Source organism: Arachis hypogaea, chromosome 3 (genome assembly GCF_003086295.3).
Source record: "Arachis hypogaea cultivar Tifrunner chromosome 3, arahy.Tifrunner.gnm2.J5K5, whole genome shotgun sequence".
In the NCBI taxonomy this organism is placed as follows: domain Eukaryota; kingdom Viridiplantae; phylum Streptophyta; class Magnoliopsida; order Fabales; family Fabaceae; genus Arachis; species Arachis hypogaea.
In genome coordinates, this window is record NC_092038.1 from 68,357,564 (window position 1) to 68,370,035 (window position 12,472).

Sequence of the window (12,472 nt, forward strand, 5' to 3'; positions counted from 1 at the left end):
TACACCCCCAAAACCCCCAAGGCTGCCTCATTTGCTCATTGTGGCCGAAAATCACCAAGAGAAAAAGGAGAGAAAGTTCTTGGTTCATAAATCTTCAAAGCTTGATTTCTTCTGAACTAAAACTCAAATCAAAACTCCGATTTCACCAAAATGATCCTCTCTTCTTCCTCTACATGACCATGTGACTTATCAAGGCTGGAAATAAGGTGAGATGGCTGTCTCCCTCCCTCTTCAATTCGGTTTTCAAGGAAAACCATGTAAACATGTGTTTTCTTGATGTTTTTCCTTAGGAATCATGCTTAACTTGACTTGAGGGCCAAGAAACGTGAATTTCCAGCAAGTCTAAGGTGAGATATCTCTTCCTAACATGCTGAGTGAGATTTGGTCAGTTGAGAGTTTTTGGATTTAAAGTTGTTCTTGATGTGATTTAGGAGGAAAAAGTGCTTAAGGACCACCTGAAAGTTTAACCGAATTAGGAGCAGCAAAACCAGGTAGGGTGTCACGGAATTAATCTTGATTATTTGTGTTTGAAATGTGTGAATGTTGTATGATTTGGCTGTGCTAAAAAGTGGTTGCATATATGATTGATTCTTGGTGAAAATTTGGTTAAATTTTGATGAAATTTGATGAAATTCAAGCTATGAATGTGTGTTCTTGTGGCTGCTGGAAAAACGAACCCTAGGCCCTAAATTGAGGTTCAATTTGTGTTGAAATCATGTGGAAAAGATGGGGTTTTAGTGGCTGGGAATTTATTATGAATTTTGGTAAAAATCGGTTGCTGAAAAGATTGAAAAACAGGTAAAAACAGAGAAAGAATCTGAAGAATTTATGAAGAACACGAAGAACACTTTGAGTGTGGTGAAGAACAATGAAGAACACCTTTTTGATTCATAAAAGGGCAAGGAAGTAATTATTTTGGTGTTTGAGGGGTTATTTTGTAATTTCTGAAAGTTAGGGTGGTAAAAGTAGAAATATTAAAAGTTACGGGTGGTAAAAAGTGAATTTTAAAGGTTAAAGGTTAAAGTAAAGTTAATTTTCGAAAATATATTAATAAAATAATAAATAATAATAAAATATTAAATAATAATATTTAATTAAAAATAATATTTTAATAAAAAATAATAAAATAATGCAGAAAAGGCAGTTTTCTGTAAAAGCTTTAGAAAGACAACTTTAAGTGCAGAATCTCATAATTACCTTCATAAAACACTTAGGGAGTGATAAGAACATATTAGTGAGGCAAAGATAAATAAAAGATAAAAAGTTGAAGAAAAGATAAGAATCGAAGAAAAAGTCTGTAAAGTTTTAATGACAGAAAAACAGATAGAATTAGTGAACAAACTACGGCAACATAGTTAGTCCTTGAGTTGCGACTAGGGTTAAGTATTATATGAAAAGTTAAACTGTTTCAGTATAGACTTAATGAACCTATACTTGGGACAGGCTAACTATTCATACCGAAATTTACATAAGCTTTAAATACATATGTTAAGCAGAGAAACCAGAGCAGAGTAAAGAAATACAGAGAATAGAGTAACCAGAGCAGAATAGAGGGATACAGAGAAAAGAGTAATCTGAGCAAAGTAAAAAGACATAGAGAATAGAGTAATGTGACAAAGAGAAATGGTTTGAGTTAAGATGTTGTAAAAGTAAAAGCTGTAGAGTTTGTATAGCATGATTGAACAGAGAAAGAAAGAGGTACAGCATAAGAATGTGAAAGTGATGATGAATAATGAGAATGTTAATGAATGGTGATAATGAGAATGATTATGTAAGAATCTGCTGCAGAGAGGCAGTCAGATAGATGGATGTACGACCACTGAGAACGCTTTCCTGGGATACCTTGCTATAATGCTTTGCTGTAAGACCGAGGTTGCTTACAGAGGTATCAAGATGAATGTGCTCCTGTAAGACAGAGGTTGCTTACAGTGAGTGTGTTGTTGCTCCTGTAAGACAGAGGTTGCTTACAGTGAGTATGTTGTTGCTCCTGTAAGACAGAGATTGCTTATAGTGAGTTTGTTGGGCGTATATCGGCTAATAAGTTTTGCCCTGCAAGACAAAGGTTGCTTGCAGTGGATACCCTGCAAGACAAAGGTTGCTTGCAGTGGATATTGCCAATAGGAAAGTCTGATCCAGACAGAGGTTGCTGGGTAACGTCGGGAGCGGGTATGTAACCGACAGATGAGCTCATTACCTGCAATAGGGGTAGACATGCATCATACTTGGTTGTGCATTTTCTCTATTATGATTGTTGCATGAATGTATGCTTTCTTTGTTTGTATTCTATTCTTTGTGTTTGTGTCTGTGTTTTACTTTCTTGTATTATTCTGTTTGTGATCTTTTTCTGTTTTCTTTATTCTCTCTATTTATCTGTCTTCTGTTTACTACTTCTCTATATTCTGCTATTAGTCTGCTAAACAACACAAAAATTAATGAACGTAACTAATAACCCCGACCCTACTAAGAACTCCCCAGTTCTTACCCCTTCTCTCTCCCTTCCCCTTCAGATGGAAGTAAGAGTACCTTACCGTAGTTCGTTGATGATGGTTCTGCAACGAGGATTCTGCTCTAGATAGTCTTCTGAGTCTAGGGTGAATATCATTCTCTGTTTATATGTATATACTGTGAGACCAGCCAACGTCTGCACCCCGGTCGTATGCGCACTTTAACCTAAATCCTGTGTACGAGATTCCTATTGTGTGGCTACTTCATGAGGTACCAGAGAGACGTCATGTGGAAAAGTCTGATCGTGCAGAGGAGTAGCAGATGATGTTCTATCTTTTGATAACGTTCCACCTGACTTGAGTTGTGAAGACTTAGAATGTACTTTCCCTCGCTTTAGTAGTTTAGAAGGACTAGGTGAGTATAGAGTCTAGGCTAGCCTAGGTGCCAGCTTAGGGACCTCTTGAACAGGTCAGGACCTGGGATGTTGTATGTATGTATATGTATATAGTTATTATCTAGCTATATCTAGGGGTGTTCTAACTAAAAGTCTATTCTTAAACAAAGGCTGGATCACTGAATGTTGTTAACTGCTTGTGATGTATTTATGTGTGGTTGTTTATAACTATTTTATCTGTTATTACTTGTGAATTGATTATGAGTGATTCCATCTATTAATTCAAACGTTTCAAAAAAAATACCCCGCAAATTAACTACGTTTTTAACAACGAATCAGGCTCATATGATAAATAATAGATAATATTTAGGAAGACAAATTGGTAGCGCTCAGTTTTCGGTATGATCTAGACATATTGAAAATTGGGTCGTTACAATTTGGACCATTTTCACTGAGAGGATGGGATGTAGCCATTGTCAAGGGTGATGCCTCCAGACGATTAGCCATGCAGTGACAGCGCATAGGACCATTTTCCCGAGAGGATGAAAAGTAGCCATTAATGACAGTGATGCCCTACATACAGCTTGCCATGGAAAGGAGTAAGAAGGATTGGATGAATGTAATAAGAAAGTAGAGATTCAAAAGGAGCACAGCATCTCCATACGCCTGTCTGAAATTCCCACTATTGATTTACATAAGTATTTCTATCTTATTTTATTTTCTGTTTATTATTAATTTTCGAAATCCATAACCATTTAATCTGCCTAACTGAGATTTACAAGGTGACCATAGCTTGCTTCATACCAACAATCTCTTTGGGATCGACCCTTACTCACGTAAGGTATTACTTGGATGACCCAGTACACTTGCTGGTTAAGTTGAACGGAGTTGTGTCCACACATAGCCAAGAACCACAATAATGATTCCATACAATAACAAAGAGTACTACATTGATGTGATCACAATTTCGTCCACCAAGTTTTTGGCGCCGTTGCCGGTGATTGTTGAGTTTGAACAACTGACGGTTCATCTTGTTGCTCAGATTAGGTAATTTTCTTTTCAAAAATTTTTCAAAAATATTTTTCAAAATTTTTTTTTTCTTTTTCATTTTTCCAAACTTTATTTTCGAAAAATATAATAAAAATACAAAAAATCATAAAATCATAAAAATAAAAAATATTTTGTGTTTCTTGTTTGAGTCTTGAGTCAATTTTTAAGTTTGGTGTCAATTGCATGTTTTTAAAATTTATGCATTATTTTCGAAAATTCCATGCATTCATAGTGTTCTTCATGATCTTCAAGTTGTTCTTGACAAGTCTTCTTGTTTTATCTTGATGATTTCTTGTTTTGTGTTGTTTGTTGTTTTTCATATGCATTTTTCATTTGTAAGAGTCCATGCATTAAAGATTTCTAAGTTTGGTGTCTTGCATGTTTTCTTTGCATAAAAAATTTTTCAAAAATATGTTCTTGATGTTCATCATGATCTTCAAAGTGTTCTTGGTGTTCATTTTGACATTCATAGTGTTCTTGCATGCATCATTGGTTTTGATCCAAAATTTTTATGTTTTGGGTCATTTTTGTGTTTTTCTCTCTCATCATTAAAAATTCAAAAAAAATATCTTTTCCTTATTTTTCTCCAAATTTTCAAAAATTTGAGTTGACTTAGTCAAAAATTTTTAAAATTAGTTGTTTCTTACAAGTCAAGTCAAATTTTCAATTTTAAAAATCTTATCTTTTCACAATCTTTTTCAAAAATCATATCTTTTCAATTTTATCTTTGTTTTTTGAAAATTTTCAAAAATCTTTTTCAAATTATTTTCAAAATCTTTTTCTTATCTTTTTCAAAATTACACTAACAATTAATGTGACTGATTCAAAAAATTTGAAGTTTGTTACTTTCGTGTTAAGAAAGGTTCAATCTTTAAAATTCTAGAATCTTATCTTTTAGTTTCTTGTTAGTTAAGTAATTAATTTTAATTTTAAAAATTAAATCTTTTTCAAAAATATCTTTTTCTTAAAAATCTTATATTTTTATCTTATCTAGTTATCTTTTTCAAAATTTTATCTTTTTCAAAATTTGATTTCAAATATCTTATCTAACTTATCTTCTTATCTTTTTCAAATTTGACTTTAATATTTTTTTCAACTAACTATTTGACTTTTTGTTTGCTTCTTATCTTTTTCAAAACCAACTAACTACCTATCCCTCTCTAATTTTCGAAAATATCTCATCTCTTTTTCAAAAATTCTTTTTAATTGTTTTAAATTTTAATTTTAATTATATATTATCTTTAATTTTCGAAATTACTAACTCCTTTTCAAAAATATTTTCGAAAATCCCTCTCTCATCTTCTTCTATTTATTTATTTATTTACTAACACTTCTCTTCATCTCTTATCACCTCCCTTATCCTTACTCTTTATACAAACTATTCATCCCTCTCCTTCCATTATCCCCTTTCTTTTTCTACTAACATAAAGGAATCTCTATACTGTGACATAGAGGATTCCTCTTTCTTTTCTTGTTTTCTTCTCTTTCATATGAGCAGGAACAAGGAAAAAGACACTCTTGTTGAGGCTGATCCAGAACCTGAAAGGACTCTGAAGAGGAAACTAAGAGAAGCTAAATTACAACAATCCAGAAGCAACCTTTCAGAAATTTTTGAACAAGAGAAGGAGATGGCAGCCGAACCCAATAATGATAATGCAAGAAGGATGCTTGGTGACTTTACCAAGCCCACGTCCAAATTTGATGGAAGAAGCATCTCCATTCCTGCCATTGGAGCTAATAATTTTGATCTTAAGCCTCAATTAGTTGCCTTAATGCAACAAAACTGCAAGTTCTATGGACTTCCATTTGAAGATCCTTATCAGTTTTTAACTGAGTTCTTGCAGATTTGTGAGACTGTAAAGACGAATGGAGTAGATCCTGAAGTCTACAGACTCATGCTTTTCCCTTTTGTAGTAAGAGACAGAGCTAGAATATGGTTGGATTCACAACCTAAGGATAGCCTGGACTCATGGGAGAAGCTGGTCACGGCTTTCTTGGATAAATTCTTTCCTCCTCAAAAGCTGAGCAAGCTTAGAGTGGATGTTCAAACCTTCAAACAAAAAGATGGTGAATCCCTCTATGAAGCTTGGGAAAGATACAAGCAGTTGACCAAAAGGTGTCCATCTGACATGTTTTCAGAATGGACCATATTAGATATATTCTATTATGGTCTATCTGAATTTTCAAAAATGTCATTGGACCATTCTGCAGGTGGATCCATTCACCTAAAGAAAACGCCTGCAGAAGCTCAAGAACTAATTGACATGGTTGCAAATAACCAATTCATGTACACTTCTGAGAGGAATTTCGTCAATAATGGGACGCCTCAGAGGAAGAGAGTTCTTGAAATTGATGCTCTGAATGCCATATTGGCTCAGAACAAAGTGTTGACTCAGCAAGTTAACATAATGGCAAAATGCATCCAACAGTACTAAAGAAGCAGCTTCTAAAGAAGCTTATGATCCTGAGAACCCTGCAATAGCACAGGTAAATTACATGGGTGAACCTTATGGAAACACCTATAATTCATCATGGAGAAATCATCCAAATTTCTCATGGAAGGATCAACAAAAGCCTCAACAAGGCTTTAACAATGGTGGACGCAATAGGCTGAGCAATAGCAAGCCTTTTCCATCATCTCCTCAGCAACAGACAGAGAATTCTAAACAAAACACTTCTAATTTAGCCAATTTAGTCTCTGATCTGTCAAAGGCCACTTTCAGTTTCATGAGTGAAACAAGATCCTCCATCAAAAATTTGGAGACACAAGTGGGCCAGCTGAGTAAGAAAGTCATTGAAACTCCTCCCAGTATTCTCCCAAGCAATACAGAAGAGAATCCAAAAGTAGAGTGCAAGGCCATTGATTTAATCAATATGGCCGAATGAACAAGGGAGGAGGAGGACGAACATCCTAGTGAGGAGGACCTCCTGAGACGTCTCTCAAGCAAGAGGGAGTTTCCTATTAAGGATCCAAAGGAATCTGAGGCTCAAATAGAGACCATAGAGATTCCATTAAATCTCCTTCTGCCATTCATGAGCTCTGAAGACTATTCTTCCTCTGAAGAGGATGAAGATGTGACTGGAGAACAAGTTTCTCAATATTTAGGAGCTATCATGAAGCTGAATACCAAGTTGTTTGGTAATGAGACTTCGAAAAGTGAATCTCCCTTGCTCATTAAGTGAACTAGATACCTGGATTCAGCAAACTCTACCTCAAAAGAAACAAGATCCTGGAAAATTCTTAATACCTTGCACCATAGGCACCATGACCTTTGAAAAAGCTCTGTGTGATTTGGGGTCAGGGATAAATCTTATGCCACTCTCTGTAATGGAGAAGCTGAGGATCATTGAGGTACAACCTGCCTTGTTCTCATTACAATTGGCAGACAAGTCATTGAGACAAGCTTATGGAATAGTAGAGGACGTGTTAGTAAAGGTTGAAGGCCTTTACATCCCTGCTGATTTCAAAATCTTAGACACTAGGAAGGAAGAGGATGAGTGTATCATCCTTGGAAGACCTTTTCTAGCCACAGCAGGAGCTGTGATAGATGTCAACAGAGGTGAATTAGTCCTTCAATTGAATGGGGACTACCTTGTGTTTAAGGCACATGGCCATCCCTCTGTGATAAAGGAGAGTAAGCATGAAGAGCTTCTCTCAGTTTAGAGTCAAGAAGAGCCCCCACAGTCAAACTCTAAGTTTGGTGTTGGGAGGCCACAACCAAACACTAAGTTTGGTGTTAAGACCCCATATCCAAACTCTAAGTTTGGTGTTGGGACTATACAACATTGACCTGATCACCTTTGTGGCTCCATGAGAGCACAATGTCAAGCTATTGACATTAAAAAAGCGCTTGTTGGGAGGCAACCCAATTTTATTTATCTAATTTTTATTTTATTTTATTTTATTGTTATTTTGTGTTTTATTAGGTACATGATCATGAGGAGTCATGAAAAAATCATAAAAATTAAAAACAGAATCAAAAACAGCAGAAAAAAATTTGCACCCTGGAGGAAGGACAGACTGGCGTTCAACGCCAGTAAGGAGCATCTGGCTGGCGTTCAACGCCAAAACAGAGCATGAATCTGGCGCTGAACGCCAGAAACAAGCAACATTCTGGCGTTTGAACGCCAGGAATGTGCATTGAGGAAAGCTGGCCCTGAACGCCAGTAACAAGCATGAAACTGGCGTTCAACGCCGGAAACATGCTACATATGGGCGTTGAACACCCAGAACATGCTTTACATGGGCGTTGAATGCCCAGAACGTGCATCACCTCGGCGTTTAAATGCCAGAATGGTATGCAAAGGCATTTTACATGCCTATTTGGTGCAGGGATGTAATTCCTTGACACCTCAGGATCTGTGGACCCCACAGCATCACCTCAGGATCTGTGGATCCCACATGATCCCCACCTAACATATTCCCACCTTACCTCCTAATCCTATTTCACTCTTCCCCATGTCACACTTCCCATCAACTTCAATCTCTCTTCCCAATTACCCCCTTCACCACTCACATCCATCCACTTTTCCCCAAAAACCCCACCTACCTTCAAAATTCAAAAACACTTTCCCACCCAAACCCACCCTAAATGGCTGAACCTACCCTCTCCCATTTTCCTATATAAACCCCTCCATTCCACTTCCTTTTCACACAACACAACCCCCTCTTCTATACCTTGGCCGAAACCCACACTCCACCTTCTCCTCCATATTTTCTTCTTCTTCTTCTTCTCTTCTTTCTTCTCTTGCTCGAGGGTGATGAGCGGATAATTTATACGCTTTTTGGCATTGTTTTTAGTATGCTTTTAGTATATTTTAGTTAGTTTTTATTATATTTTTATTAGTTTTTAGTTAAATTTCACTTTTCTGGACTTTACTATGAGTTTGTGTGTTTTTTTATGATTTTAGGTATTTTCTGGCTGAAATTGAGGGTCCTGAGCAAAAATTTGATTCAGAGGCTGAAAAGGACTGCAGATGCTGTTGGATTCTGACCTCCCTACACTCGAAGTGGATTTTCTGGAGCTACAGAAGCCCAATTGGCGCGCTCTCAACGGAGTTGGAAAGTAGACATCCTGAGCTTTCCAGCAATGTATAATAGTCCATACTTTGCCCGAGATTTGATGGCCCAAACCGGCGTTGCAAATTAGCATTAGAATTCCCGGCGTTTAACGCCGGAACTGGCATAAGAATTGGAGTTAAACGCCCAAACTGGCATAAAAGCTGGCGTTTAACTCCAGAAAAAGTCTCTACACATAAAAGCTTGAATGCTCAGCCCAAGCACACACCAAGTGGACCCCGGAAGTGGATTTTTACGTCATTTACTCATTTCTGTATACCCTAGGTTACTAGTTCACTATTAATAGGATCTTTTGACATTGTATCTGGACCTCATGACACTTTACACGTTTCTCATTGTATCTTCTACAGCATGAGTCTCTAAACCCCATGGTTGGGGGTGAGGAGCTCTGCTGTGTCTTGATAGATTAATGCAATTACTACTGTTTTTCATTCAATCATGCTTGCTTCCATTCTAAGATATCACTTGTTCTTAAACCTGATGAATGTGATGATCCGTGACACTCATCATCATTCTCAACTATGAACGTGTGCCTGATAACCACCTCCGTTCTACCTTAGATTGAGTAGATATCTCTTGGATTCCTTAATCAGAATCTTCGTGGTATAAGCTAGAATTGATGGCGGCATTCAAGAGAATCCGGAAGGTCTAAACCTTGTCTGTGGTATTCTGAGTAGGATTCAAGGATTGAATGACTGTGACGAGCTTCAAACTCCTGAAGGCTGGGCGTTAGTGACAGACGCAAAAGAATCACTGGATTCTATTCCAACCTAATTGAGAACCGACAGATGATTAGCCGTGCTGTGACAGAGCGCGTTGAACATTTTCACTGAGAGGATGGGAGGTAGCCATTGACAACGGTGAAACCCTACATACAGCTTGCCATGGAAGGAGCCTTGCGTCTTTGAAGAAGAAGACAGTAGGAAAGCATAGATTCAGAAGACAGAGCATCTCCAAAACCTCAACCTGTTCCCCATTACTGCAAAACAAGTACTCATTTCATGTTCTTTTGCTTTTTACAATCAACCCTGATAATTATTGATATCCTGACTAAGAGTTACAAGATAACCATAGCTTGCTTCAAGCCGACAATCTCCGTGGGATCGACCCTTACTCACGTAAGGTATTACTTGGACGACCCAGTGCACTTGCTGGTTAGTTGTGCGGAATTGCAAAAGTGTGATTGCAATTCCGTGCACCAAAGGGCGAGCAATATTTTAAGTTTGGTGTGGTAAAAGTATAAGCTTTTTTGTTTTTCCATTACCATCAATGGCACCTATGGCCGGAGAATCCTCTAAAAAAGGAAAAGGGAAGACAAAAGCTTCCACCTCCGAGTCATGGGAGATGGAAAGATTCATCTCCCAAAGCCATCAAGACCACTTCTATGATGTTGTGGCAAAGAAAAAAGTGATCCCTGAGGTCCCTTTCAAGCTCAAGAAAAATGAGTATCCGAAGATCCGACATGAGATCCGAAGAAGAGGTTGTTAAGTTTGGTGTCTTCTTTGTGTTTTCCTTTAAGTTTTCAAAAATTTGTGTTTGATTTTCTAAAAATTTTAAGTTTGGTGTCTTTTGTGCTTTTATTCACTTAAAAATTCTTCAAAAATTTGTTCTTGGTGTTCATCTTGATCTTCAAAGTGTTCTTGGTGTTCATCTTGACATTCAAAGTTTTCTTGTTTGTTCTCTTTGTTTTGATCTAAAATTTCTAAGTTTAGTGTCGTTCTGTTGTTTTTCTCTTTCCTCATTAAAATTTAAAAATAAAAAAATATCCTTTCCTTGTTTTACTCATAATTTTCGAAATTTTGCATTAAATTAGTCAAAGATTTTCAAAATCATATCTTTTCAATCATTTTTATTTGCAATCATATCTTCTCAATCATATCTTTTTAATTGCTAATTCCAAAATCTTTTTAATTAATTAATTAATTTAGTTTTCTATTTGCTTTGATTTTATTTTTTGAAATTTTATTTTATTTTCCATTTATTTTATTTTATTATTTTCGGTCACTTTTAATTAAAATAAAAAAAAATAAAAATAAAATAATATCTGCATCATTTCCCTTTCTCCATCATGGACCTAAGTGGAATTGAGCAGTCCAGAAGGACTCTGGGGTCATATGCTAACCCCATTACAGCTGCATATGGGAGTAGCATCTGTATACCTCCCATCAAAGCAAGCAGCTTTGAGCTAAATCCTCAACTCATTATCATGGTGCAGCAAAATTGCCAGTATTTCGGTCTTCCACAGGAAGAACCTACTGAGTTTCTGGCACAATTCCTACAACTTGCTGACACAGTACGTAATAAAGAGGTGGATCAGGATGTCTACAGATTATTACTGTTTCCATTTGCTGTAAAAGATCAAGCTAAGAGGTGGTTGAATAACCAACCTACAGCAAGCATAAAGACATGGAAACAGTTATCAGACAAATTCCTGAATCAATTTTACCCTCCAAAAAGGATGACACAGCTAAGGCTGGACATCCAAGGCTTTAAACAAGAGGATAATGAATCCCTTTATAATGCTTGGGAGAGGTATAGAGGTATGCTAAGAAAATGCCCATCTGAAATGTTTTCAGAGTGGGTACAGTTAGACATCTTCTATTATGGGCTTACAGAAAAAGCTCAGATGTCTCTAGACCACTCAGCTGGTGGATCTATACATATGAGAAAGACAATTGAAGAGGCTCAAGAGCTCATAGATACTGTTGCTAGAAACCAACATTTGTACTCTAGCAGTGAGCCCTCTACAAAAGAAGAAGCTATGGCAGTAACTACTGATCCTAATCCTCAAGAACAGATTGTTGAGCTTAATCAGCAATTACTCCTAATGACAAAACAGTTAGCAGAATTTAAAGAGATGCTCCAAGAAACCAAAATTGCTAACAAGAATATAGAATCACAGTTGAATCAGACAAAACAGCAGCTAACAGAAGAATGCCAAGCTGTTAAATTAAGGAGTGGAAAGACATTGAATGTATCAACTCAAAGCAGCAGAAAGTTAAGAAAGGAACAACTGACAGAGGATGACCAACCAATTACTCAAAATCCCTCTGAGGACAGTAAGAGCCCAGAGAGGAATGATTCCAGCGTTCAAACGCCAGAAAAGGGTAAGAAAGTGGCGTTAAACGCCCAATGGGTAGCCAATTCTGGCGTTCAAACGCCAGAAAAGGGGGAGAAGTTGGTGTTAAACGCCCATTCTTCACCCAATCCTGGCGTTCAAACGCCAATGAGGAATCAGACACCTGAGAGTGCTGATAGTAACCCCTCTAAAAAGGCTTCTCCAACCGCTTCTGTAAGGAATAAACTAGCAGCAACTAAGGTTGAAGAATATAAAGCCAAGATGCCTTATCCTCAGAAACTCCGCCAAGCGGAACAGGATAAGAAATTTGCCCGCTTTGCAGACTATCTAAGGACTCTTGAAATAAAGATTCCGTTTGCAGAGGCACTTGAGCAAATACCTTCTTATGCTAAGTTCATGAAAGAGATCTTATGTCATAAGAAGG

At 37.0% G+C, this 12,472-nt stretch overlaps 1 non-coding gene across 1 annotated transcript; it reads right to left on the reverse strand.

Moving 5' to 3' along the window:
• Positions 1-5,916: 5,916 nt before the first annotated feature.
• LOC112793963 (small nucleolar RNA R71) lies at positions 5,917-6,020 on the reverse strand. The gene has a single exon (XR_003198647.1). It is a non-coding gene; the product is annotated as a small nucleolar RNA R71 (small nucleolar RNA).
• Positions 6,021-12,472: the final 6,452 nt, after the last annotated feature.